The 27,638-nt window shown below is 50.4% G+C and overlaps 1 long non-coding RNA gene across 2 annotated transcripts; it reads left to right on the top strand.

The window, feature by feature from the left end:
• The first annotated feature begins 750 nt into the window (after positions 1-750).
• Positions 751-27,215, top strand: LOC123478314 (uncharacterized). 2 transcript variants are annotated; one of them, XR_006653484.2, is made up of 4 exons: positions 751-968; positions 9,089-9,184; positions 10,615-10,692; positions 26,706-27,215. It is a non-coding gene; the product is annotated as an uncharacterized lncRNA (long non-coding RNA). The 2 variants fall into 2 exon arrangements; XR_008427211.1 differs by lacking the exon at positions 26,706-27,215 and adding an exon at positions 12,240-13,208.
• Positions 27,216-27,638: the final 423 nt, after the last annotated feature.

Genomic DNA, 27,638 nt, shown 5'->3' with positions numbered 1-27,638 from the left:
TCAGAAGGCTTACGGAACCTACCCCAAGTCGGCCACCTCTTAAATGACAGAGCCAGGGTTTGGACTCAGGCTTAGCACCGTGCTTCAGTGCCTCAGTTTACCCCTCAGTAAGGCAAGGCAGGGAGACTCGGCCTAAGCCCTTTCCATCTCATAAAGTCACAGGGCTTGTGCGTGTGTAGTGAGGGGCTCAGTCACTGAGTGAGGGGCCCGTCTGCAGGTAAGGAGGGTGGGTGAGGAAGTAAGCCCCCTCCATGGAGAAGACCACAGCAAGCTCCACTTCTTAGGGAGAGGCCTGAATCCTCAGCAGTTCTTCCTCTTCCCCCAGGCAGTTTTGGGGTTTTCAGGCTGGGCAGAGACCCCATCATTGGGGCCTCGATCTCCCTGCCGTTGACTGACACTGGGGCTCACCACAGGGCGGGGCCAAAAGCAGGTTTGCCGATGGAGGTGAGAGAGGGGGGCTTAGGTGAAGAGCAGGGAGAAGCCTGGCAGGACGGGGAGGGAGAGGCAGACAGAGAGACAGAGCTGTACCCCAGCAGGTAGGACAGCCAGCCACGCCCAGCCCAGCCCGCCTGTGATTTCTAGTCAGGATGCATGACCTGGAGCGCCCTCTGGTGACGCATTCTGCTGTCCCCTTCCCCGCCACTATCCTCTCTAGGGCCTGCCTCTACTCCCCCGAGTATCCTTCCTGGGAGGGAAGCCAGCTTAATAATAACAACGAGGCACTCACAGAGTCACACAGAGACTGTTGAAAGGAGGAAACAGGCTCCTGAAACCATGATCTGTCCATCATTAGAGGTACAGGAAAGGTGTAAGAAATCCCAAAATGGACCTCCTCGCTGTGACCTGGGACATCCTACTATGTGCCAGACACAAGGGCGCTGGGGATGTGGAAATTAATGATAGACAAGGTCCCTGACTTCTAGGGACTGAGACTTCTGGCAAGGAGAGACAGACGACAAAGAAACAAGGTAATTCGTGTGGTCAAAACTGCTGTCAGGGTTACACAACAGGACGCGGTATCAGACTAGGTGGGCAGAGAAGTCCTGTCTGGTAAAGGAACATCTGCATAGATTACAGAGGAACGTCAGGTAAAAGTCGGGGGCCGGCGACCACATACGCTTGAGGTCCGTGCCCAGGGCTTGGATTTAATTCCGAGGGCCAGGGAAGCCTTTGGAGGGCTTTGAGCGTGAAGATGGCATGATCCGATTTGCATTTTCAGTATGTCATGTCTCTGCTCTGGAGAGAATAAAGGATAGGAAGAGCGAGGCTGGAAGCAGGAGGCCTCCAGGAGTCCAGACACAAAGGGATGGTGGCCGAACCAGGGTGGGGAGAAGGAATCATGTTCTGGTGCACCTTACAGGCATGGTGGACAGGACTGGGGTGCACAAGGTGGGAGGGGACAGGGAGAGCAAGACCAGGCTGGGTGCCTTTCCCTCCCCCTCCACTCTCCTTTCAGCCTGGGGTGGGGCCCACTGATCCCTTAGATGAGCAGCAAAAGACCCTAGACCCCCCCTGCTAGAGGTCCCGGGATGGATCTAGAGTGTGTTCATAGACGAGGGACCTGGGAGCCCGAGCTTCTTTCAGCCTTGTTTCCATCTCTTCTCTTCCCATCCATCTGCAATCTCTCTCTCCCCCACCCCCCTTCCTCCCCTCCCTCCTCCCTCTCTCCCTCTCCCATTCTCTCTCATTTTCCTGCTCTCCCTTCCCTATAGAGGCACTGACCTGGAGTTTTCTGTGGCAGGGAGGCAGCCTTTGCCGCCTTCACAGTCCACCCTCCTGCTCCTGCAGGAGCCAAGATATCCCCCCACCCCCAGACCTGTGGTTCTCAACCGGGTGTGATTTTAGTCTCTTTGGGGCATGTGGTGATATCTGAAGACCTTTTTGATTGTCCTAAGTTGGGAGAGAATATGACTGACATGTAGTGGATGGAGGCCAGGGAGGCTGCTAAACACCCCAGAGGGCACAGGGCAGCCCCACAGCAAAGAACGGTCTGGCCCAAATGTCAAGAGTGCTGTGGTTGAGACCCTGCCCAGGCTCTGCCCTCAGAGCTGGAAAAGACAGTCCTCTTCCTTGTGGTCCCGCTGATATCACTGCCAATTACCAGGCAGTCGTGAGGGGGCTGCCCTGTGCCTGTATCATCTCCTTCTGTCTTCTCATTGGCCCCAGGTCACAGCGGCAGTGAGAGGTGGAGCTGGGATTCAGACTCAGTGCCTGCGCCTTCCCCACCTCCTTTCCACTGGAGGGATTTCACAGGGTGTGACCTTGTGGTGAGCAATGGGACATGTTGTTTCAGATGTAGTCTTGAGGGGAAGTCCACTGTGTAATAGATGAGGTAGGACTTTCTAAGGTTGAAGCAGGGCAGAGAAGTACCCAAGACACCCGCACTCCCACCCCCACCCCCACGTCCCTCTGGAGCCCCCAAGGGTGTCTCTCTATCCTGGCAGGGCCTCTGAGGATGGCTACCCAGGTTGTGCCCTGCAAAACTGCAGGGCACACCGTTCCCGTGAGCCGCCTCGGGCTGCTAACAGGGCTGCGGCAGAGTACCTTCAGGGCAGGGTGACACAGTCTTCATCTGGAGCAGGAGCTCTCATTGCTTAGCAGACAATTTACCTTGATTAATGAGTGAAGAGCAGGGAAGGGAGTATGGGAGTGGCTATGAGTTCCTTCCCTGTCCGAAAATATGGGAAATAGGAAATTGGATTTGACTAGAGATATGTTACTCCTCCCCACTCTTTGCAAATCAGTAATGACTCAAAAATGGAGCTGTCAACCCTGAATTGAAAATAAGACTTGACCCCTTTTGACCCCTAGCAGGGTAGCTCAGTTAGTTGGAGCATCATCCCAATGTGCCAAGGTTGCAGGTTCAATCCCTGGTCAGGGCACATGCAAGAGTCAACCAATGCATGCATGGGTGAGCAGAACAACAGATTGATGTTTCTCTCTCTCTCTCTCCCTTCCTCTCTCTCTGAAATCAATAATAATAATAAAAAAAGACAAGCAACAAAACATAGAAAGAAAGAAGAAAGAAAGAAAAAGTAAGCAAACAAGATTTGAATCTCATACCCCAGCTCCCCAAAAGAGTCTCTGGGAATTAGGGAACCAGATACACCTCTTTCTCAGTGTCCTGTCGGGGTTCCCTTTTGGATCCCCCTGCCCTTCACCTTAACCTGGTTACCTGGATTCATACGTTTGGGCAGGGAAAGACTGTGTAGTTGATATTTTCACTGTCTTTACGACACTCTAGGGGAAGGTTTGGAGCCAGAACTGGCAGAATGAGCCACACTGGGGATGTCTCTTCTCCATGTCACCCTGGAGCAAGATCCTTTCCCCTCCAAACCCAGAGCCTGAGCTGCCCCTGCCCCCACGCTTCCTCAATCCATGTGGCATCTCCAGAGTTTGGCCAGGAGGACCTGCAGGCAGAGACCAGGGAATGTGGGACAGAGGCATTGTCTTTCCTCTCTGCAGGGGGTTCCCCAGCTGCCCTGGAGCCTGGGAATCTTCCAGTCTGGAGTGAATCATCCTGGCCCACATACCCTCTGCCTTCACCCCAGCATTACCTCTGCCTCAACCCAGCAACAGAGCGAGGATGCTAATGCCAGAGCTGACGCTCTCCCTTCCAGGGGGAGCAGTCTCCGAGGCTCCAGAGCCCTGGAAACTCAGGGTGCAGGCCTCCCTTGGGGCATGTGCAACAGAGAGAGTGCGGCCCGGGGGAGTGGTACCAGGAGGAGAAGGAGAGAGATGAATCAGTGTATACACTTTGGTACCTCCTGAAATGTGTACCATCGTAGACCTATTTAAGAAAATGAAAGAATGGGCTGTGGCTATATAGAGGGAATCTTGTCTTGGCCTCAGAAAGATGAAATTCTGCCTTCCCAGGAAAGCCTCTGCCTGTGTGTTTGTTCACTTGGAAAACAAATATTTCTCGAGCTCCTACTTTACGCCAAGTGCTGGTCAAGGTCTTTGCTTCCCTGGAACACACAGCCCTATGGAGTGGGGTGAGGTGTGGAGGCACAGACAGGGAACAGGCCGACAGTGCCAAGTGATGAGTGCTGGGACTGGAATTGACTACAGAGACACTATCGAGCTTCAGCTGATATGGCTCAGTTGGTTGGGGTGTCGTCCTGTACACCAAAAGGTCAAGGGTTCAATTCCTGCTGAGGACACATAACTAGGTTGTGGGTTCAGTCCCTGGTCCGGGCATATACGGGAGGCAACCGATTGATGTTTCTTTCTCACATTGATGTTTCTCTCTCACTCTCCCCCTTCCTCTGTCTCTAAAATCAACAGTAAAAGTAAAGATACCATCCAGGTGGGACATGAGGGATCAGGGAAGGCCTCCTGGAGGCAGTGATGTGGAAACTGGGGTCTGAAGAGTGAATCACAGTCAAGGAGGGCTGGGGTGCAGTGGAGAACAGTGGTCCAGGCAGGTGGAGTCCTGGGTGAGAGGCCCAGCCCTGGGACATAGAGAGGACCGAGATTTCGTACAGGGTCCAGGAGCCAGTGGCATTTTCTCCAGCTACTTTTGAGCCCAGGCAGAACCTGGGTGCATCTACCTTGTCTGGCCTTCCAGTGTGCGAACACGTTTCTGCCTGTGGGGCCAGTGAGTGGTGCAGCCCAAGACTGGGCTTGTCTCTGTGGCTGCCCTGCTGGCTGGCACAGGGCCAAGTACATGGTGGGGCTCCATGTCTGCTGGATGGTTTTGTTGCTAGTTCCTGATCTCCCACAGAGAGGACAGAGATGCAGACACAATGAGTCGTTAGCTCATCAGATATTTGTTGAGCACATACTGTGTGTTAGATGTGGCTGAGCACAGGGGGTTTAGGAGAGAGCAGGCAAACAAGGTTGCAGCTGGAATGGAGTTGACCCTCCTCTGTGGGAGACACAGTGTGGGCAGAGTATCAGGTAGGATGACAGCCGGAAAGAGAATGGGACAGGGCTTGTGATAAGAGGGAGCGGGGAGGTAGGGGCGGCCAGGGAAGCCTGCTGGGGATGTGTCGCTTGGGCCATCTCTCGTGAAGACCTGCAGGAAGTGCAGAAAGTCAGGTGAGGGCAGGAGACACGGCCCCCTGGGGAGACGGAGGGACAGAAAGCCACAGGGGCTGGGCTGCAGGGCGACGGCACGAGTGGGGGGACAGGGGAGAGGAATGAGCTGGATGACACAGAACCCTGCGAGCAAGGGAAGGTCTTGGATTTTATTCCAAGTCAACTAGAAGTCTTACGAGGTTCAAAGCAGGAATGTGGCGGGATCTCTTCCACCTTTTTAAGAATTCACAGTAGCCCCTAACAAAGAATTCTATGGCTCTCCTCCCCACCTCCACCCAGATGGGTAGATTCGGGATGTATTTTCAAGGATGAATCAAAACAACTTGCCAGCTTATTGGACATGGGTTAAAGGAAAGGAGGAGTCCTGGAGGGTTCCGAGGTTTGGGGCCTGTGCAACCGTTTCTCTGACAAAATACGAAAGTCAGCATGGTTGAGGGATGAGTCAGGCAACAGAGGGACTACCATATGAATGGCATTATTCTTCGTGTTGTAGCTGGTGTGCGTCCCCAGCAGAATGTGTGTGCATGTGTGTGCGTGTGTGTGTGTGTGAGAGTGTGTCCAGTGTGGGGGTAAGGAAAAAATGGCACCATTTCCTCTTCCACTCAATCCTTTCCAGGTAACATGGGCATTAATGATACTTGTACCTTACGCTCCAACCCAGCCCTGAATGTTGAAGAGGGAGCAAAAAATGTCCTTTGGTTTTTAAATCAACTCTTTTTTCAAATAACTTCCATCAGTTGCAGCCAAAGAACCATCCATTCATACAGTTATTCAACTCACCTTTATTAACCATCCCCCCATGTGCTTGGTATTATGTTAAGTGCTTTCTGCATTAATGATATATTGTGTATCCATTCAATCTTTACAAGAACTCTATGCAGTGATGTTATTTCCCATTTTCCAGAGGAGGAAACGGAGGCACAGGGTGAAAAGCTCTGCAGTCTGTTCTCTGCAGAACCCTAAGGCCAGTAAGGCCTGAGATCCAGGCCAGTCAGTCCAGGCACACTCTGGACAGAACCCCTTACACTCAGCAGCTCAAGGGACCTTGCCCCTCTTCCCCCGACTTCTCTTCCCTGGCTGCTCATCCCCCCCACCCCCACCTCGCCCTTTGCCTGTCATTCCTGCCCCTCACTCCCAGATGTAATCAATCACCAAGCCAGCCTCCAGCCATTGACCACGCCCACCACCACCTCCTTCCTGTAGACCTTGAGCTTTCTAGATGCAAATCTTTCCTGCTGTGGCTCCCCTTTGTCTTGTATCAGGGGCGAACTCCATACTCCATACACTTCTTCTTCTTTTTTTTTTTAATTGACTTTTAGAGAGAGAGAGAGGAAGGGAGAGAAAGAGAAACATCAACTTGTTGTTCCATTTATTGATGATTTCATTGGTTGATTCTTGCATGTGCCCTGGCCAGGGATCTAACCGGCAACCTTGGCCTATCAGGATGATGATCTAACCAGCTGAGCTACCCAGCCAGGCCCCCAACCACTTCTTGAATCTCCAGTTCTGCCTCTGCTTATCTCCATCTGTTGCTAGTGTTGGGGTTCAGAGCTATTCGCCTCAAGATGTGCTTCTGTGCTGTGTGGATTGTTTGGAGCTAAGGGCAATTTTAGCTTCAAGCTCAAGGGAAACTTCTGCCCCTCCCTTTAACTACCTAGAAGAACTTGAATTAGGGGTCTTGACTATAATAAGAAATCAGGGATAACATGTTTGACCCACCTACATGGCAGGGCAAACTTCTATTTCCTAAATATCTGCTCTTCCTCTCATTTTGCAAAGGCCCTTTGAAGACCCCAAGGCAGCTTACCAACCCCTTACCTCAGGATGCCTTACACACCCACGTCCTCTTTCCGTCTCTGAACCTCTCCTGCAGGCGGGATCTCTGACCCCCTCATGTATGAGGGGTTTCTATTCACATGTATGTACCAAATATAATTATTTTCTCTTGCTAATCTGTCTCGTGTCTATTTGATTACTAGACCAGCCAAAAGAACCTGAGGGTAGAGGACAGCTCGTTCGTCCTGCACACTGGAATTGGAATTCTCCTACCTCTGGGCCTCTGCAAGGGCTGGTCCTCTTTGCCTGGACAACGGCTTCATCGGCCTCTAAGGCTCCGCTTGTCCTTCTCTGTCCCCTAGAACTAGGTCATGCCACGACACCCAGTGCTCACCCCTCCCCTGTTGGAATGGCCTGTCTTTCTGTCCTGCCCTGCAAGGAGAACATAAGCTGCAGGGTGCTGGGATTTTACGGTCTCATAAGCAAGGGCCTGGCAGACCCAGCAGGCACTCAGTATTGTATTTGTGGAAGGAGTGAATGCATCGATAGGCAAGAAGAAGGATCAGTTTGGATGCCAGCGTGGAGGTAGCCACGTTACGTGGTTGTCGTAGCATGGAGGTCGTCTCAGAGAGGATGCAGTGAGGGCCTTGTCTTTGGAGGGCGATAAACAAGGGCTTGTATCTTATTTCTGACGACATTTGTACACGTGACATGAGATGGGTGTCTTGGCCTTGCTGGACCTTGGGTTGTCCACCTCTGAATAGCATGATTCTGTCGTCTTCAAATGGTTAAAATAAGAAGTGTGGCCTCTGTGAAGGACTCTGTAGGGTGTGTTTGTCAAACAGTGTGGTTCTGCCCATTTTTGCTGCTCAGCAGGATGGCAGAATGACAAAGATGAGGATTTGGTGAACAGGTTGCCTGGGTCCAAATCTTGGCTCTTCTGTGTATTCTCTGTGTGATTTTGGGCAAAGTACTCAACCGTGCTGGACCTCAGTTTTGCCAGGTAAATTGGGGTTCTCGTACCTCCCTCCCAGGGCTGCCTTGAGGATAAAATAAGATGATGTGCGTAAAGCAGTTAGCAATGCCCTGATGACGGCTGGCTGTGTTTTGGGCCGTAGTTCCCGTAACACGCTTGAGTCCTGTGAAGTGGTGTGATGGGCAGGAACCCAGGGTTCTCTGTGCGTGACTCAGAGACAGATTCCTTTTCTCTGCTGGCCACTTGCCCATCTGTACAAAGGGTCAGCTCAAGCAGCCCCACTGAGCTCTGAGTCACCCTGATTCTGAGTCCTGCCTGGTCGTTGTCATCCCTGACCTACCTGCCCCCTTCTCTAAGAAAGCCCACTTTCCAAGGCAAGAGGAGAGACTCCTTTTCTGCCTCCCCAGCTCTGCTCCCTCAGGCCTCATCCAAGCTGACTGTTTTGAGGACTCATCCCTTTCAGGGTCCCTGTGCTTCCTGCTTCCAGTGGGTGCTAATGGGTTAATCAGAGACACTAATGGAACTGACAGGAACTCAGTCTTAGCTCCCTAATGGGTTGCCAATCTGCCCCCCCTGTAACTCAATGCCTTCACCCGGTAAAAGGCACCTGGGGATTTCCTGTCCGCTCCCATCTGCTGGTTACTGATATCTTCAAAGGCAGAAGGCTGGAGAGGCAAGGAGGTGCATTGGCAGAAGTGGGGACAGGGTGGGAGACGCCCTGAACCAGCAGTTCTGGGCTCTCGTCTCATCTCTGCCTCTGGCTTGCTGGGTGAGCTTGCACAAATCCACGCCTCTCCGAGTCTCAGTTTCCTCATTTGTCACGTGAGGCTGGTTGCTCTGTCAAAGGCCCCCCTGGGGCTAACATTCTGGAATGATCAACTCCTGTCCCTTTTGCAACTGTAAGGTGAATGTCCTTTCAACCCTTCAATGTCCCCAAACTACTAAGCCCCTGACGTGCCAGGCTACGCCAGGTACCATGGGCCGGTGGAGGGCATGTGTGTGAATGAGGCTCGGTTCCTACCCCAGGAGTCCCCAGGCTCTGGGCCATCCCACTAGTATTTTTCTAGCCACAACGTGGAGGAGAGCAAGACACTCCCATGCTGACTGAGGACCTCCTGTGTGCCAGGCCGAGGGCACAGAGAAAACACAGAGAGCTACAGATCGTTCAGGCCTTATGGTGTTCTGACTATACCCTGTCCTCTCGCCCCCCGGCCTTTGCACAAGCCGTTCCCTAAGCCAGGAGTCGTCTTACCACCTCTGCTCTGACCTGGTCTGCCTCAATTTATTTTTCAGGCCTTGACTTCATTCATGTGTTTACACTTTCATTCAGTCCACATCTGCAGAGCGCTGACCACGTGCCAAGCTGTGCCGAGAGTGTGGGACCCAGGAGTGAGTAAGACATGCTCTGTCTCTGTCCCCTGGGAGTTTACAGATGCTAATGGAGGAGACAGTCAAGTAAACAATGTCACCAATAGTAATAATGATGATGATGATAATTTGAGATGAACGTGGGAAGGACAGAAACAGGACTGAGATAGAAGGTGGGATGGGGCTGTCCTGGAAGAGGCAACAACAGCATGTGCATAGCTCAGCGGCAGGAAAGGAAAGGGCTTGTTAGAAGAATGGCCTGTGTTTCAGGCCAGTGTGGCTGAAGCACAGGGTGAGGGGCTGGAGAAAGCAACTGGAGCAGATCAGCCTAGTGGCCCCTCCGCAGGAAGCCAGGGTCCCCTCCCCCATGTTTGGGGAGGTGCTCCTCCTTTCTTTCCCTACTTTGGCACCTGTCACACTGGACTGTCACTGTCTGTTCATTCTTCTGATTCCCCAACTAGACCATGAGTTCCTAAGGACAGAGACCATCTCTTACACGTGTCGTGCCCTTTATTCTTGACTCACTGCATCAAACAAAATACGTATCCTCCGTAAAAGTTGCTGAACGCTGCCTCTCCAGTCTGCCTCATCTCAGTAAATAGCAGTGGCGTACATCCAGCAACTCACATGAAAAACCCATTGGACACCTTGATTTCGGTCTCCCTCCTCCCAAGTGTCCAGAAAAAGACCTGTCCCCTGCACTTCTCAAACCATCCCACACCTGCCACGGCCACCTCCCTGGCTCGAGCCACCCTGGGCGCCACTCAGCTGCTTCCTCTTCTGCTCCCTCACAATGCTGCTCCCCTTCTTCCGATGTTGGTAACTAATTCTTTTTTTTTTAACTGTGCAGATTGAAAAACAAAAGAAAAACAAAAGTACAGTCACTTCCCACTGTGCTTAAAATAAAACCTTTATCTGGGCCTGCAAGTCCTTGCTGATTTGGCCTTGTCTAGGTATCCAAGTTCATCTCAGACACTCTCCCTTTGCTCTTCTAGCTACACTGATCTCTCTCTCTCTCTGTCTCCCTCTTCTTCTTCTTTTTTTTTATTTTTTTCCTGATTCTTACGTATTCCAAAGCTTATTCCTGCATTAGGATGATCCCTCTGCCTAGAATGCTGTTTCCCCAGGTTTCGCCTGTGTCCTCCTTGTCCAAACTCACTCCAGGGTCCCGTCCTTGTCCTTGGAGGGAACTTGCATGCCCACCCACCTTTCCCATCGTTAATTGCCATTACTCCCCATGCTATGCCCTGTTAACGCTACCTGGTATTTCCTGGTTTGTTCGTTCAGTTATTTGTTTATGGCCAGCTTTCCCTCTCTGGAAGGTGAGCTGCCTGGGAGCAGGGCCCTCGTCTGCCTCACTCGTAGCTGTAGCCCTGGAACCTGGCACATCCCAGGCCCTCAGTTATTTGTTGCTGAATGAAAAAAACGTATCAATCTCTTTTACATGCCAGGCACCCAGGGATTTCCTGTCGGCCCCCATCTGCTGGCTACTGACATCTTCAAAGGCAAAAGGCTGGAGCGGCAAGGAGGTACATTGACAGAAGTGGGGACAGGGTGGGAGAGGTGCTGAACCAGCAGTCAGGACAGCTGGGCTCTCGTCTCATCTCTGCCACTGGCTTGCTGTGTGAGCTTGCACAAATCCATGCCCTTCCCCGGGCCTCAGTTTCCTCATTTGCAACCTGTATTATCTAAATAGTAGTTACATGTATCGTCTGGCTGAATCTCACAGTGGCAACCCTGAGAGAGAAGCTGCAGCTTAGAGGGGTGACGTGCCCTGCACAAGGTCACCCAGCTGGGAAGCCACGGAAGCCTGCATTTCAACCAGCCTGCCATCCCGACACCACACTAGCAATTACAACAAAGTGCCGGCCCCCACAGCAAGCCCTCATTTTGTGTGAATGAATGAATGAGTGAGTGAATGGGCAGATTATAAACACCTGGACTGAGGGGCTTGGCTGAATGACAGACATTCCCAGCTTTAGAAAGTTCGCCTTCATCTCCTTGTGTGTCTGTTGCGAAGTGCAAAAAGAAAGGAGCATTCTCACTGACTGAGGGACTATTGTGTGCCAGGTACTATACCAACGGCCCACGTGGTTATTTGCTCTGCCCAGAACGCCACCACATCAGCCCTGGTGGGCAGTGGGGGGACCCCAGGGACCCTCCTGGCAGCTGTGGCTCTCCCCCAGGGGGGCTCTGCTATCTTGTGAGAGCGTGTCTCTGGCTGTCTGCCCACCTGCTTGCCAGCCAGAGCTTCTTAGCTCATCAGTCACACCACTACACTCTGCCAGGCGGTGTCTCAGAGGAAGACAAGTCAGCTGAAGATGGAATGGACCCAGGCTCAGGGGGGAGTCGAAGACCCTGGGGGTGGAGGGAAGGCCCAGAAAGACAGCTGTGGTCTGGATCGATGCCCCTCCACCAACGAGGGTCCATCGGAGGAGGAGGCAGGGGCAGGGTTCTCACTGGAGAAGCAATGGGGTCAGGAGGAGCAGGGGAGACGATGGCTGGCATGGGCGGGGGTATTTTCCACTGCAACAGAAACCCAGTCTCCCCTGGTGCCCTGGTTGCTCTGGCCGCCCCAGGGAGCAGCCTGACAGCTCTGGGAAGGCCCGCAGCTTCTGGCAGCTGATTCATCACAAGCTCAGCCGCCCTCCAGCAGTGCTCAGTTCCCCGTGGCCTGGCTTCCCAGCACCCCTGCCTCCCCACCACTGCGGGCAGGGCGGGGAGCAGGAAAGGCTGGGGTATCTCCGCCTTCACACTCCCTCTCCTTTCTCAGATCTGAGCCTCTTGGGATTGGAATGTGAGCTGTCTCCCCAGAGAGGTTCTGCTGGAAGTCAAGATGTCTGTGCCAAAGCCTCCGTAGAGATCTTCTAGTCCAGAGAGGCAAATTGGCCGCTTTTGTTTTGCTTTTCAGTCGGGGCGGGGCGGGGGGGGGGGGGGGAGAGGGGAGGGAATATCACTTCTTGGCCTTTTGGCTAAGATGAAGTATAGGAAAAAAAGAAAAGAATCAATTGCCAGCATTAGAACAGGAATAGTTTGCAGATAAAAATATGATTTCTGCTTCTCTTAAAAAATGCAGGGACTGGGCAGTCTGAGCTGGCTTTTCCAGAGCGTCGTTGAGGCTGCCCCAGATGGCCCACTGCACCCGCTTCAGCCCTCTGTGTCACAGCCCAGGCCCCTGGGGGCCGCCTTGTTGTTATTTTTTTAGTCCTTACCCAAGGACATTTTTTTCACTGCTTTTAAAGAAAGGAAGGAAGAGAGAGAAACATCGTTGTGAGAGAGAATCATTGATTGGTTGCCTTCTGTATGCCCTCAGACGGGGGACCGTAAGCACCCGGACTGGGGATCAGACCTGAAACCTAGGTCCGTGCCCTGACGGGGAACCGAACCCACAGCCTTTCAGTTATGGGAGGACGCTCCAACCAACTGAGCCACAATGACCAGGGCAACCCTCCAGGCTTTGGATTTTCTGCCCTCATTCATTCCAAAGCCCTCACGGGGGAAACTGAGGCCCAAAATGGGCAAGGAATGAGAGTAGGGCCCAACAGTGACACCCTGGGACAGAGCGGCACCCTGGTTTCATACCCCAGAGCTGCCTCTTAAGAGCTGTGTGATGTTGAGTGAGTAACCGGAGCTTCAGTTTTGTCACATGTGAAATGGACTTAATGGCCACATACCTTGTGAGGAATAAAGTAGATTCTGCACATTTAACATTTAGCGCCATTAAAGAAGATACTCTGAAGTTCGGATAGATAATACATGTGATAGTATATATTTTCCACTTAATATTCTCACACACACACACACACACCCCTTTCCCAAACTCAATGGCTTACAATGTCTTATTACCTCTTGCTGATTTGTGTGCTGACTGTTTATACAGGTGGTTCTCACCTGGGGCCCCTGGTGGTGTTGTGGTCGGATGACAGCTGAAGGTACAGTCATTTGCCTGCGCGGCTGGGGCTGGAGTTCCAGGATGGCTCACTCATAAGGCTGGCATTAGCTGTCAGCTGGGGCTCAGACGGGACCGAGGACAACGGTGCCTACACGGGGCTACTTGCTGTGGCTTGGGCTTCTCCCAGCCACCGGCTCTGAGAGCAAGTATCTCAGAGCAAGCAACCCAAGAAACAAGATGTAGCTGTATGACTTTTTAAAAATTTTTATTTATTGATTTGAGAGAGAAAAACATTGGTTTGTTATTCCACTTTGTGATGCATTAATTGGTTGATTCTTGTATGTGCCCTATCGGGGATCGAACCTGTAACCTTGGCATATTAGGATGACTCTCCAACCCAGCCAGGGCCTCCATGACCGTTTATGACTTGGCCGTATAGGTCACATAGTATCACTTGCACCATTCTTTATTGATCTAAGCAGATGCAGACCTGCTCAGATCAAACAGGAGGGGACAGAGATCCCACCTCTCAAAGAATGTAGGGCCATGTTTTAAAACTGAAAAATAAGTCTCCCTTCCACCCCATTCCCCTACGGCTGAATTATCCTCCTGGCAGCAACCACTACTCACCAATTTCCTGTGTTTGGTCCCAGGGGTGCAATTTTATGTACACAGGTATCCCTGTCCTCACAATTCTCCCCCCACTCTTCCACATCAGAACAGAATGGATTCTGATGGCCTCTTGGACGAACCATTTGCTACTGAACTCTTGTTCTTTGCTCTCTGAAATGAAATGCAGGAGTCAAAGATTCCAATTATGTTGCCTCTCTTGCTTTCTGAACCCTCGCTATCAGAACTAAGAAACCAAATAGATCTGGATCGCAAGAGATGCTTGTGTAACTATACATAAAACACTCCTTCCACCCAACAATGTGAGCATACTGGACACAATGTTCTGTCCCTTGCATTTTTCACTTAATTTATCTCGAAGATCAGCCTGTTTCAGCACATACAGATGGGTATCGTTCCTTGTAAGAGCACAGAGCATTCCTTTGTTTAAATACATCATAATTTGCCTAGTCAAACCACCTCCTATTGCCCACTTGTTTGTTTCTCCCAGTCTCCTGCTAATTGCAATGCATACTACAGTGCAGAGCCTCATCCAGAAGTCTTTGTGCCCTTGTGTAAGATTATGTGTGTGATAAATTCCTAGAGGCAGAATTCAGGCCGAAAGGGAAGGGTTCCCAAGACCACCTCTACTACACCATGGCAAAACAAGCTCAGACTCCACATCTTCTCTTGCGTTTGGCCTGGATCTAGCCCTTGCTCATGCTCTCACCTCTGGGGTCTTGCCTGCTTCCAGAGCAGCAGGTGGCATCTGCTTTCCAGTTACTCACCAAGGTCATAGAGAGGCTGGCGGGGGGGGGGGGGGAGAGGAGATTGAGGGGGCTCTGCAGGGACAGAGATGATAACCTTTGCACAAGGAGGAGGTGGGAAGCTGGGAGGCATTACTTGCCTCCTAATTTGTAGCAGCAGTTGCATCTGTTTCTCTCAGACCCCAAAGCAGTTGCTGGGAAGCTTCAGGCTGCTCCCACTCGCTTTAAAGAGAAAAACAGCGCTTGCTTCTTGTGGCGGATCTGCACCAAGCTGTGCAGAGCTGTCTGTAGAAGCTTCCAGGTGGGCAGAGGCCAAGAGCAGAAGGCATCATCAAGAGCCCCAGTTGCCCTTCCCTGCTTTTCAGGTATCAGGGGCTGCCTGTAACTGCTGGGCTCTACTCCTGTGCTGGACACAACACTGAACCAGGAGTCAGGGACCTAAATTCTGGCCCCTGCAGCGTGTGTCTTCCATTTCCATTTATAGCACAGTTGCCCCCGTGTCCCCTGCATTTTCTGAGGAGGCTGTATAGCACAGCGGGTGTGCAGGTCATTTACATTTTTGCCCTTTGATCCGTTCCCTGCCCATCCCATGTTGTGCTCAGCATCTAGGGGGCTGAACTACATTTTCCAGATGCCCCTGCCCACTGGCTTCCTATTAAGTTTGGCCAAATGGGAGGTACTGGCAGATTAGGGAACAGGCTGGGGAGAAGACAGGATGTAGCCCCCACCTGCACTCCCCAACACGCTCACACACACACATACACACGCACACACGTGCACCAACACTTCTGTTGTCTGTGGCAGTGACTCCAGAGAATGACTGTTCCTGCAGGGTCCTAGCTCCCACGAGGTAGCTACGGCTCTTGGGCTGCAGCATCACTGACCCCTCCCTTTGTCCCTTCAGTCCTGGGGAAATAGTGATTTTCTAGTTGTTAATCTCTGGTTTGCCCCCCACTCCCTTCCCTGGTTTTCATCTCTGCTAGCCCCTCTCTAGCTAGATGCCCATATTAAATGCCTTCTCTTGAACTCTCTGGTGTAGGTTTTGTGCTCCTGCCTGGACCATACTGATGTGGGTGAGAATGTGGACTCAGGTCAGACTGCCTGGATGCAAATCCCAGCACTACCACTTACTGTTGTGAGACCTGGAGCCAGTTACTAACCTCTCTGAGCCTCAGTTCCTTCATCTGTAAAGTGGGACTAATAGCACCTACCCTCTTGGCTTATTAGGAAGATTAATTGGACTAATAGTTTGTAAATGCTTAGAACAATGCCTGGAACATATTAATCACAGTATTAATGTTAGGTTTATTTTTTCTCTATTTAGTTTTTGCAACTTCTATGAGAAACAGGGATTGTTATTATCCTGGTTTTACAGACGAGGAAACAGGAGCCCAGAGAGACAAGGTGACCGAAGTCACTCAGCTTTAGCAACGAGATTCAGACTCAGTCAGTGGGACCCCCGTTGATGCCCACTCTACCCTGCAGCCAGTCAAGTCACAGTCAGGGGGCAGGCTGGGGACCTCCGTGGGGCTGCTGCAGCTTCCACGCTGGGTGGTGGGCACTGAGTGGTTTGGCCTGCCTCCCACCCAACCCATCCTTGCAAATGGAAGCTAAGGCAGTCAGTAGACTGGTCCCCAGTTTAGAAGGAAAGGGGTGAGAGTGTTTTCTGGGAGGGAAAAAGGTGGCAGGGAAGGAACATAAGATCACTTTCTCCCTCTTCATTGCAGTGATTATTCATGAGCTTTCCTATGGTGGCAGATACTGTGCTCAGGACTTTACAAGCCAAGTGACTTGTAGCTTCCTGTAAAAAAAATTAATAATAATCCAACTAATTGGCTTAGAAAAATGCTAATGAATTGGCTCATGGAACTGGGAAGTCTAAGAGTGGATTTGGCTTCAAGAGATGCATGATGATACACCATCATCAGTACCATCAGCATCATCATCAGCATCAGCATCTTAGTTCTATTTCCTTGTAAGAAATGACTTAATCCATAGCTAGACAGGCTTTCTCCAAACTCACATTTTTCCAGTTCAGTAACGGCAGGGAGGAAAGATCCTGCTTGGCCTGCAGGATCTCGAGCTCATCCTAGAGACCAATCACTGTTGCCAAGAAGGGGACATTGTGAGTGTCTGGGCATAGCCAGTGTCCCTTCCCTGTGGCCAGGAAGAGGCTCAGGCTCTGTGACTGAAGGTCTCAACAGAGCATGTAGAATGGTGCGGATCCCAAAGACAGGAATGCTATAAAGACAACATAGAAAGAAAAGGTATAGGAATGAAATGACTCTCGCCATATATACATGACTCTATTTAATCTGTACTACTATTGGCTTCATTTTGCAGAGGAGGAGACAGATGGAGAGGTTGAATAAGAAGGTGACACTTAATAGCCCAGCCAGGGTTAGGACCCAGGATTGTCTGACTCCAAAAGTACCTACTTTTACCCGTGGCTGTGCCTGTCCTCACAAGCCCTGCAGAGCTGAGGGACACAGACAGAGAAGGGGGACTCTGGGAGGACTCAGGAGTGGGAGAAAAGATGGAAGACTTTGCGCTGGGCCCCGGCTTCACTGCCCTGCAGTCATTTCCAGTTGGAAGGTCCAAGGTTTCTCTGTGGGTGAGAAGCTCACCAATATATTGTGCTCAAGGGCTCTGTCTTACCCCCTGACTCTGGACTCCAGCTGGGGATCCTCCAGCTTGTTTTCTCCTCTGGGAACATGAGTCAGGCTTTTCCCGGGTTCAGGGCTGAGCTGTGTTGCTTGCTATCTGGGTTTTTGTACACACAGGAAGTTGTCCTCCTCAAAGCCAGCCTGTCAAACAGTGGTCCAGCCACCCTGTTCCCTGACAGGAGTCCCTGTACCTCTCCCCAGCCAGCTCCTCTGATAGGCCACAGCCTCTCCTATAGCCTGGAGTTTCTGTCTCATGCTGTTCCTTTTGCCTGCCTGGAAGGCATTTCCTCTGCTCTCTACCCGACTGGCTTCTCAAGCCCATGGAATCCAGCTCAGGGGTCACGGTCCTTCAGGAAGCTTCGGGGACATCCCTCTGCCCTCCCCTGCTCCAGAGGCCCCCTTTCTGTGCTTACTGCTAGCAGATCACGAATCCCATTCTTTTTACTGGTCTCTTCTCCTCACCAGACCCTAAGAACTCCCTTTTGGAACAGAGCTGGGGCTGCAAAACTGTGTGTGGAATCAACAAATGAACAAATGCCTGCGGCATTCCCTCTTGCAGGCTGAGCACTGCCCAGGGCTGCCCAGGGGGCTGCTGGGGATGCAGGCAGGGCAGGAATACAGCCAGGATCTCGAGGCTGCATGGGCAGATCCCTGTGATTTCAGAGGCTCTTCTATGCCCTGTAAAAAGTAAAGTGGAATTTAGTTCCTGGGTAAATTACACAGTAAGTCAGAGACTTGTGTGGAATATCGGAGTCACGGAAGCTGATGTCAGGGGGCGATTTTTCCCTTATAAAACTGATGTTGGGGAGGAAAAGCTTTTCCTCTGTTCTGTCGGGTTCTGTTAATTGGGCGCCTGTGGATTAAACTAACAACAGACAGATTAACAAGTAAAAGAAGACATTTAATTACTTACATACAAGATTTTACAGAAAAATGTGACTCAATGAGGTGGTTAGAACTGGGGGGTTTATATACCATATTAAAAGGGGGAGGGGAGGAGGGAGAAGGGCACTTACAGGAAAACAAATGACTTTTATGAAAGATAATTGGGCCCGTAGAGAAGAGGTGGGACATGCCATGGCTTTTGAAAGGGTCCGGTCAGGCATGGCGATGCCTGTCAGTCTTCCCCAGTTGCTCCCTGTTTATGACAGTGGAGTTCCTTGGGGGGGGTCTGTGCTTTTAGGCAGACAAGAGATATTAGGAATTCAAGTGCCTTCTGTTCAAAATAATTTTTATGCCAATGTGGCATATTCTGGACCCCTTCACCAAAAAGTCCAGAGATTTAATACTTCATCAGGTAAAGCTGGGCCCAGGGGCTCAAGCCACTTTGTCAGGCCCCTCTGTCTGTCTCATGTGCAACAATGGATGGGTCAGTCTGTCCCCTCTCCCTCCCTCTCTTTCTGCTTCTCTCTCTCCCTGTCTGCGCTGTCTTCTTCTGCAATGGCTTCATTCTTAAGCAGGCTCCTCCCATGTCATGGCCAGATGGTCTCCAGCCCCTCCAGATGTGCACGAAGGCGATAGCTGACAATTTTTCTTTTCCCCAGAGTTCCAAGATTCCTTGGGTTGGGTCTCACTGGACCCAGCAGGGGAAGAAACGGGCTGATCAGCCAGGCCAGGCCTGGCACATGTGCCCACCCTGGAGTCAGGAGCGTAGAAAAGCCAGGTCAACCTCAACCCCACCCAAACTGCATGGACTGAGAGTGGAGGAGGGATAACTAGGGTGCTGCTAACAGGAGGAACAGTGTGGATTCCAAGCAAGGAAAATCACAGATGTCCTCTCTACAGAGAAATGTCTCCAGTGTGAGGAAAGCTGGATCACAGAGCTGTGGGATCACAGGCTCAGGAGGTTGGAACGGAAAGACTCCTTAAAAGTGGGCTCATGCAGCCCTTTCTGTGACAGCTGCTCGCCTGTTGCCCTGGGGAGCCCCATCCTGTCCCTGACTGATGCCTGAATCCTGGGCAGCTTGAGGGCTGTGTGGAAGGTCCCCCTGGTGTTCCCTCTCTCTCCTCACTTCTCTTCTGCTGGAACATCCTGGGTCACAGCTGCCCACCAGGGGCCTTGTTTATGCTCCTTCCCAGTGAGCTCTGGGCTCTGGCCATCTGCCAGGCTGGCGGTCAGCCACATCAGCCATGGGCTATACACTCCCTCTTTGACACAGAGGCCCAGTTGGAAACACATCCGGGGCTCTTGGGGAGCTAGAAGCAAGCCAGAATGCAGGGGCAGCCTAGCCTGAGCCTGGGGCTCAGAGCCCTCCTCCTGCCTAGATTGCGGAACGTCCCTCCTTCCACCATCCCTGGGAGCAAGGCGAGCCCCTCCTCTCCAACCACAAATCAGAGCATGCTGTTCAGACCTGTTAAGACACTCCTGAGGCCTGGGGCCATTATGTTTCTCCCAAGTGCAAGCTGGAAGCTAGAGGAAAGGTCGTTAACCTAAACAAAACTTAATAGCACGGAAAGGCCAGGCCTTCCTCCCTGTCTCCCACCACCCCCTGCAGAACCAGCAGAGGCTCAGAAGCTCAGCAGAGACTAAGCCAGGACTCAGAGAGGTTTCCCTGTAGTTCCTGCTATCCTTCCTTCCTGTCCTCCTTCCCTCTTCACTTCTCCCTCCATAGAGTGTTCCAGTGGAAAGGGAGCTTTCAAAGCACCCAACTCCAGAGACTGCAGACTGGCGGCTCACGGTTCAGAACATGTTGTATTTGGCCCTCCCACGGTTTAAGAAAAATTTGAGCCAACATTTTAAAAATTGGGAGATTTCACATTAAAACTCATGTGTTCAACTTCTTTAAAAAGCTCGTAAGATCTGTTAACACGGCCTGCATGTCCACATGGCATCAGTTGCGATGCCGAGTGAGAGCAGGCATCCTACAGCTAGCTGCTCCTGTGGTCAGGGAGTGGGCCACAGGCCCCTTTGGTCTCCTCCATTGAGGCCAAGTGCCATTATCCTTCACCCTCGGCATTTTTGTTTTTATTACTTTGGATAGCTTGCTTCTGTGGCGCCTTCAGAAATTGGAAATGAGAGACTGAGAGGGTGGCAGGTTGTAAGGAAATGAGAAGACAACCTTTCTTTGCAGAAGAAATGAGTAGTCTTTGATATTTCTCTCATTAGCTTGCTTGGCCCCAGTGAGCATATGGGTTTGCAACCCCAATCTAATCAACCCCCCTAATTTTACAGAAGGACAATCTGGACCCAGAAAGGTACAGTCCAGTCTCTGGTATCTGCACCTGTGCTTCGTGATTGGGGAGGGTGCTTTGGGCTCTCTCCAGCAACACCTGCCCTCGGCAGGACCAGGACATCCTTTCTGAAGCAGCATAAATAAGTGGAACAACAAACCCACGTCTCTCTCTCTCTCTCTCTCTCTTTCTCTTCCTCTCTCACTCGCTTCCTCTCCCTCTCTCTCTCTAAAATTAATAAACTTAAAAAGAAAAAAAAAAAGCCCTTGCTGAGGAGGGAGCAGCAGGATGAGAGGTTGGAACCCTGCCTTTCAGAAGCCTTCCAGGAAGGAAGGAGGGAGGGATGGGATTGCATGGGATGGGATGGGGTGGGGTGGACCCAGGGCTGTCATCTGAAGATCTGTCTGGGAGTTGAGAGCCAACTTGTTTTCTGAGGCTCCAGGCTCTGTGCAGTGACCTCCAAGAGGCAGATGTCTCCCTGGAGGGAAGAAGTTTCTACTGAGTCTTGCTGTTTGAAGAATGAGCTGCCTGGGAAGACAGGAAGCTCCCACTTCTAAAGATGGTCAAGCAAGGCTGAAGGCCACTGCTGGAGACGTTGTAGGAAGATAAGAGGCAGAGAGTCTGGGTTAAGATCACCTTTTAGAGGTTCTCTGGTAAATATCAGAGGCTTTTGGAACTCCCTAAAATTACAGTTATGTGTCTGAGAGTATTTATGACTTCTTTCAGATTCAAAAAGGAGCGCCTGAGCCTATAGAGAGATATCAATATTAAGCAAGCGGATGGGTAGGCAGCCATGAGGCAGGACAGCACAGAGTGAGGAGCACAAGACTGCCTGTGGCCTGGGTTCGAGGCCTTGCCCCATTTATCAGCCGTGCCCTTCTAGCGACCACCTGCGCAACCTCTCTCTGCTTGGTTTCTGCAGATATAAGACAAAAATAACAATGGCACCTACTTTGTGGTCTTCTTTTTAAAGATTAAGTGAACTTACAACAATAGTATTGGCTATCATTATTGCTCATAGTCCTTTCAACTCTGAGAGGCTCCTGAGAACAGATTCACACATTTTGACATGTGCATAGCTGGCAAGGCTTAGTATACAGTCTTGAATGTCTGCAGGGGATGAGGCTGTGATTCAGAGGCAGGATGCTTTAATACGGGAATCTCATTCTGTGGTGGGACAAGGAGGGGAAGCTGCGTAGAATGGCTCTGCTTAGAACTTTCTTTCTTTTTCTTTTCCTTTCTTTTTTTTTTTTGCTTAGAACTTTCTTAACATGGCCTTAAACTAAACTCATAGCCTTAGTTTCCATCTCTATAAAATGGGAGTCGGGACAGTTCCTACCTACTTCCTAGGGCTGCTTTGAAGATTAAATGACGTAATTCATTTAAGTCATTCAACCAGTGTCTTGCACACGTAAGCTATGCTCATCACCATCATTCTGGGTTAAGGGTTTTTTCCTGAAGACCCTAAAGTCACAAAGTAGCCATCTACCATACTGCTCATAAGCCTCGTTGGTCACCCTTGTATGTTCCTGAGGTTTATTTTTTACACATTCAGGTTCCCCTCTTAGGCCCTAAGGCCCTTGGAGACAAGAAATAGCAGCCACAACGGATAGTGGAGCCAAGAGCATGACCAAGAGCGATGAGTTCTAGCCTACGCTCTGACACCAGCTGGCCGTCTCTACGCTGGATCTCAATATTTCATTTGGATGAAAGTGTAGCTAAGAATTATTCAGCCACTCCCCTGTACTGAGCACTGTTAAAAATGCTTAAAGAAGGCAATTTAGGTGATATAAACAATCTCTATTTAATACTTCATGAAGCGAGCAGTCTTCATTTTCAAGCATCCAGAGAACTGTAAAATGGGGCAGAAGGAGCCCTGGCGGAGTAGCTCAGTTGGTTAGAGCATTGTCCCAATACAGCAAGGCTGTGGGTTCAATCCCCAGTGAGGGCGCATACAAAAATCAACCAATAAGCCCTGGCCACGTGGCTCCATGGGTCACAGCCTTGTCTGCCCTCTGTACACCAGAAGGTTGTGGGTTTGGTTCCCAGTCGGGGCACATACCTAGGTTGCAAGTTCAATCCCTGGTCGAGAGGCAGCTGATCAATATTTCTCTCTCTCTCCCTCTCTCCTCCCATCTCTCCCTCCCTTCCTCTCTCTCTAAAATCAATAAACATATCCTTGGGTGAGGTTTAAAAAAAAAAGAATCAACCAATGAATGCCTCATTAAGTGGAACAAACAATTGATATCTCTCTCTCTCTCTGTCTCTCGTGCATGCGGTCTTTCTCTCAAATCAATAAAAAAAATTTTTTAATGGGGTGGAAGGAAGGAAGCTATCATAGAAAAAAGAATAAAGAAGGAAGAGAGAGACAGAGAATGAATAGAGAATGAGGAGATAAGTACAGAGCCCAGAGGTAGGTTGGTGTTTGGGAACTGGCTGACTGGATATACTGCATTTCTGGGTAGGCAGAGCATTTCCAGATAGAAAGTTATCTAAGTTTCGGTTTGCTGACTTGGCCCCCCTTGCGTGCGTGGCTCCGTCTTGAGCCTAGAAATGTATTTCAACAGTGCACTATGCTGACCTTTATGTGATTGTTCTCATTTAACCATGGAATAACTTCATAAGGTACTTGTATTATTATCATCCCATTTTACAGATGAGGAAATTGAGGCTCAGAGAAGAAACAAACCTGACTCCAGATCACACAGGCAGTAGGGATGAAGCTAGTTTTGGACCCGGAGCCCACTAAGCTGCCCTGGTTCAACACAATAATTTCTAAGAACTCAAAACCCTAGAAAAGCCAATCCAGTTCTGAGTAGTTTTATTCCCCCCACCCACTCTGTCTCTCTGTCTTACCCGCCACACACCCATCTTCTTCCTACCTCTGCCCTCAGCTCCCCAGTACTTATCCTGGGCTGCCTGACACTGGGTTCCACCAAAGGAGGTACTGGTCCAAAAAGCTTTCATTTCATTTACTCTCCTAAGCCCTGCAGAGATGAGGCACCTCTTGTCCACACAGCTAAATATATCTCTCCTAGGCTGACGGCTTCTCAACAGTTACTGAAATAATTTCCCTAAAGTGGCCATTTGTTGTGTGGCATTTGAACAAACAAGCTTGATCTAAGCCCAGAGTGATGCCAGAGTGCCATTTATTCGACAAACATTTACTAACTGCCAGTGATGTGCAGCCCTAGCTGCTGGGCCAGAGCGGGTCAGAGTTACTCTCTAGTGGAGGAAAGGGGGTGAATGAAACCCACAAGTACACACATAAATATCCCTGGTAAGGATAAACACAGCACCAGGGGAGGGGTGGAGTGTGAAGAGATGGGCTAGTGTAGAAAGTGCTCTCGGATGGCCGGCTGTGAGCTGGCTTCTTTTTTCTATTTATTGATTTTAGAGAGAAAGGGAGAGAGAGGGAGGGAAAGAGGGAGGAGAAGAGAGAGAGGAACGTGGATTTGTTGTTCCAGTTCTCTATGCATTCATTGGTTGCTTCTTGTATGTGCCCTGACTGGGGATTGAACCCGCAACCTTGGTGTATCAGGACTGTGCTCTAACCAACTGAGCTGCCTGGCCAGGGCCTGTCAGCCAGTTTCAACTCCATCGTGGCCTTCGTTCTCAGAAGGTCTCCAAGAGGAAGGTATTATTATCCTTATTTTACTGAGGGGGAATGAGGCTTCCAGAAGTTATATAACTTGCCTGAGTTGCAAAGCTTTGAAGTGGCTGGCTGAGATTCGAACCACAGCCTTTGCATGCCAAGTCTGCTTCCTCCCCTGGCATTTCGTTGCAGTGGGTTAGACTAAGATGACTCCTAAAGGTCTTTCCTCTAAAATCATATCCATACAAAGGAAGTACAAAGGCGATCTCGTGGCAACTGATGCCTCTAAGAACAGGTGCTCCGGCTATTTTCTCTCTAGACAAACGCTGTGAGAGCCGAGCTTACTTATTCTCTGCCTGTCCCCCTGGGGTTTCAGAGAAAGCCTATCAGTGGTTTCACAGCTGCTGGAACAGGTCCGCAGTCAACATACCAAATGCAAATGTCTCAGGCCCAGAAATTGTGAGGACAAAGGACGGGACCTCAGACAATCACAAAGAAGGGGTCACCCACATGGACCACACCCAGCTGCAGCTCGGTTTAAGCAGGCTAAGCGTGGGGAGTCAGCTACCAGAGATTTGTAGCCGGGTGGTTTCAGGCTCACAGGCACTGCGGTTTTGGCCTCCCCAAGCTCCCTCTTCCGATGCTGCAGCCAAGTCTCAGCCATTGTCACCTCAGCTGTGAAGCAGTCCCTGACGCAGACCACAGGCAGCCGTAGCTGGTTTGCATGCTTCTGCACCTCTAGCTCTTGGTTCCTTTCTTTCCTGAAATACTGGCAGGAAAAAAGTGATAATACTGAGCGTTTGGCCCTAGGCTAAGAGGCCTTATACCATGATCTCATTTAATCTTGTTTGCTGCTGTTGTGGTAAAATATACACAATATAAAATTGACCATTTTAATCATTTTTAAGTATTCAGTCCCATGGCATTAGATCCGTTTACATTGTTGTGTATCCAGCCCCTGGTAACCACCATTCTACTTTCCATCTCTGTGAATTTGCTATTCTAGGAAGCTCACAGGAGTAGAACCACACAGTATTTGTCGTTTTGCGCCTGGCTTATTTCACTTAGCATGGTGTTTTCAAGGTTTTTCCATATTGTAGCAGATCTGAAAATGTGCTTCCTTGTTAAGGTTGAATAGTATTCTGTTGTATGTATACTTCCCATTTTGTTGATCCTTCATTCTGTTCCCAGAAAGGGGACTGGCCCTGAGCAGGTCTGCTGAGGGCCGGCCAGTAGTGTGTGGGTTCTCGACTTTGTACAGGAAAGATTGCACAGCACAAGTCCAGGTGATTTTTAGGGGACACTTATTAAAGTGGGGGACAGTGACACAAGGAAGGGCCTGGGGTAGAAGAAGCGACAGGAGAGCGACTAGATGAGGGAAGGAGCCTAGGCCGGGCTGCTCTGGGGACAGGGTCGGGGGTTAGCCCGGAAAGAGCTGCTGCTGCCCAGTGTTGGCTGGTTGCAGGCCTCCGGGGGTCCCTCAGCGTGTGGGAGATACGTGCCTGTGGGAGACAAGGAGAAGGAAGGGAACTTCGAGGGCATGCTCCCAAGAGGGAGGGCAGGGGCTGAGGGGCTTAGGGGAGGTCTTGGGGAGGACCTCAATAGAATATTCATCAGTTTTATGCGGATGTGCCAAAATGAGATTTATTCCTTTAACTTCATGTGTCCTTGAGTGTGGTTGGCAAATGCCACTAATTGGATTTCTGCTCTCTCTCTTCCCGAGTAGGGCGATTTTTAAGCTCTTTCCCCTCTGGTTGGAGAGGAGAAGTGCAAACGGTTTACTTTTAAGTGTCCTTGGTTCAGAGAAGATAGCATTTACTAGGCGGCTGCAAACTCTTGTTTAACTGTCTGTCTCAGTTTCCCTATTCCATTTGTCCTGGCTTGCTAGCCTGTCTCCTGTCACTGATGGACTTTGGGTTGTTTCCACCTCTTTGCTATTTGCGTATAATGTTGCTACAAACAAGGAGGTACAAATATCTGCCCGGGTCCCACTTTCAATTATTTGGGGTATATATTGTTAAAAAACAAGACAGCAGGCTCAAAATAGAGTCACTTATGTTAAGGCCCATCTCACCAAACCAGGACTTAATCACAGTTTCAGTTCTCCCGGAAATGAATCTCACACCAGCCCATCAGCAACCAGCACTAGTGAGGTCACCTGCCTGAGAGACCCCTGCCGTCTGCTAAGGCAAAGTGACCCTGTCACTGCCTCCTGGCTCTTTGCTTTCTTGTTTCCACTCCCTTAGGTGTGTAGAAGTCTTTCATGTCACTTCTCAGAGCCCCTTTCTGTCTGCTAGACTGGTTGCTGCCCAATTCATGAATCATTGAATAAATCGGTTAGATCTTTAAAATTTACTGCGATGCATTTTGTTTTTTTAACAATACCCAGAAGTGGAATTGCTGGATCCTTCATTTAATTTTATATTTAATTAAAGAAGAAGGTTATTAGTATCATCTGCATTTTATAGACGCAGAACAGAAGGCTCAGAAGAAGTATTTGCCCAAGACAAGGAAGTGGGTCCAAAGACATGTAGTCCCTAGCTTTCCAGAGTTTATAGTCAGGGGACAAGAACGGCACTCAGCAGCTAATTATACAACAGTCACCCAATCACAGTTGTGACAAGTGCTGTGCCTTCTGCTACAGCTGATCACTGGGACCCACGGCTGCACCAGAGCTCTCAGCCCCGCCTTCTCGGCTGCATCTCCTGTCAACAGCCTCCCAGGGCTCCCCCAGTTTCTGGGCCCTCCAGTCCTTTTCTCGCCCAGTGATCAGGGGGCCTTTCTAATGTTCATATTTAATCCTGACACTGAATGCATTAAGATTCTTCCGTGTCCTCCCAAGGTCCTCTGAACCAGCTTACAACTTCCTGCGTGTTCCTGTTCATCTTCCCTGTGCCCACCCATGGGACTAAAGACTGGGACCTGCCCCTCTCCAGTGTCCAGGGTTTCTCCGCCTTCACTCTACTGACATTTTGGGAAGTATCGTTCCTCCTTGTGAGAATTGTCCCATGTGTTCCTTATAGGATGTCGAGCAGCATCCTTGGGCTCTACCCGCTAGAAACCTGTGGCATTCCCTTCCCCTCGTTTTGACAACCACAAATGTCTGCAGATGTTGCCAAAGGTCTCCCAGGGGGCAAAGTCACCCTTTGCCTACTCCCTTCTTTGTCCTTTGTGGTTGCAGGAGTATTTAGCCAACTGGTGGAATTACACACATTCTTCAGGTCCCTCCTGAGTCCTCCCTGTCAAGCTGTACCTTGGGTTTCTCCCACTGAACTGGAAACAGCCTGAGGGCAAGGACCCTGCCTGATTCATCTTGATATCCCCAGCACCCTGCTCAGCGCCTGGCTCTAGACTGAACTCAATAAAGGTTTGTTGGATCAATGAGAAGTGAAGTATGATGTATCCATCTCTCCTTACAAATACTGACTTTTGAGGAGAAGAATCCATTTCTGGGCCCCTAGTTGCCCAGTAGGGGCTGCACTTGGTAGATATTTCTGTTAACACCCACATTTACATATCCCATATCACTGCTCACCATCACCACCCATCGACAGAGGAGTTGCTAAGGGAAGCACAGGTGTTTAGGCGATGCCCAGACTTTTGAAGTTGAGGATAAAAGGGCAGCATGGGGTAGTGGGTCCAGGCCACAGCTGTCTAGTAGAACTTCCCACAGAGACGAAACTGTTCTAAAAAACTTGTGCTATTGATCTATGGTACCCCTAGCCACATGTGGCTATGAAGCACTTTAAATGTGGCGAGGACAAATGAGGAACTG

The sequence above is a fragment of the Desmodus rotundus genome, chromosome 6, assembly GCF_022682495.2.
Source record: "Desmodus rotundus isolate HL8 chromosome 6, HLdesRot8A.1, whole genome shotgun sequence".
NCBI lineage: Eukaryota > Metazoa > Chordata > Mammalia > Chiroptera > Phyllostomidae > Desmodus > Desmodus rotundus.
The sequence above is the reverse complement of the archived record's forward strand: the minus strand, read 5'-3'. Positions and strand labels throughout refer to the sequence as shown.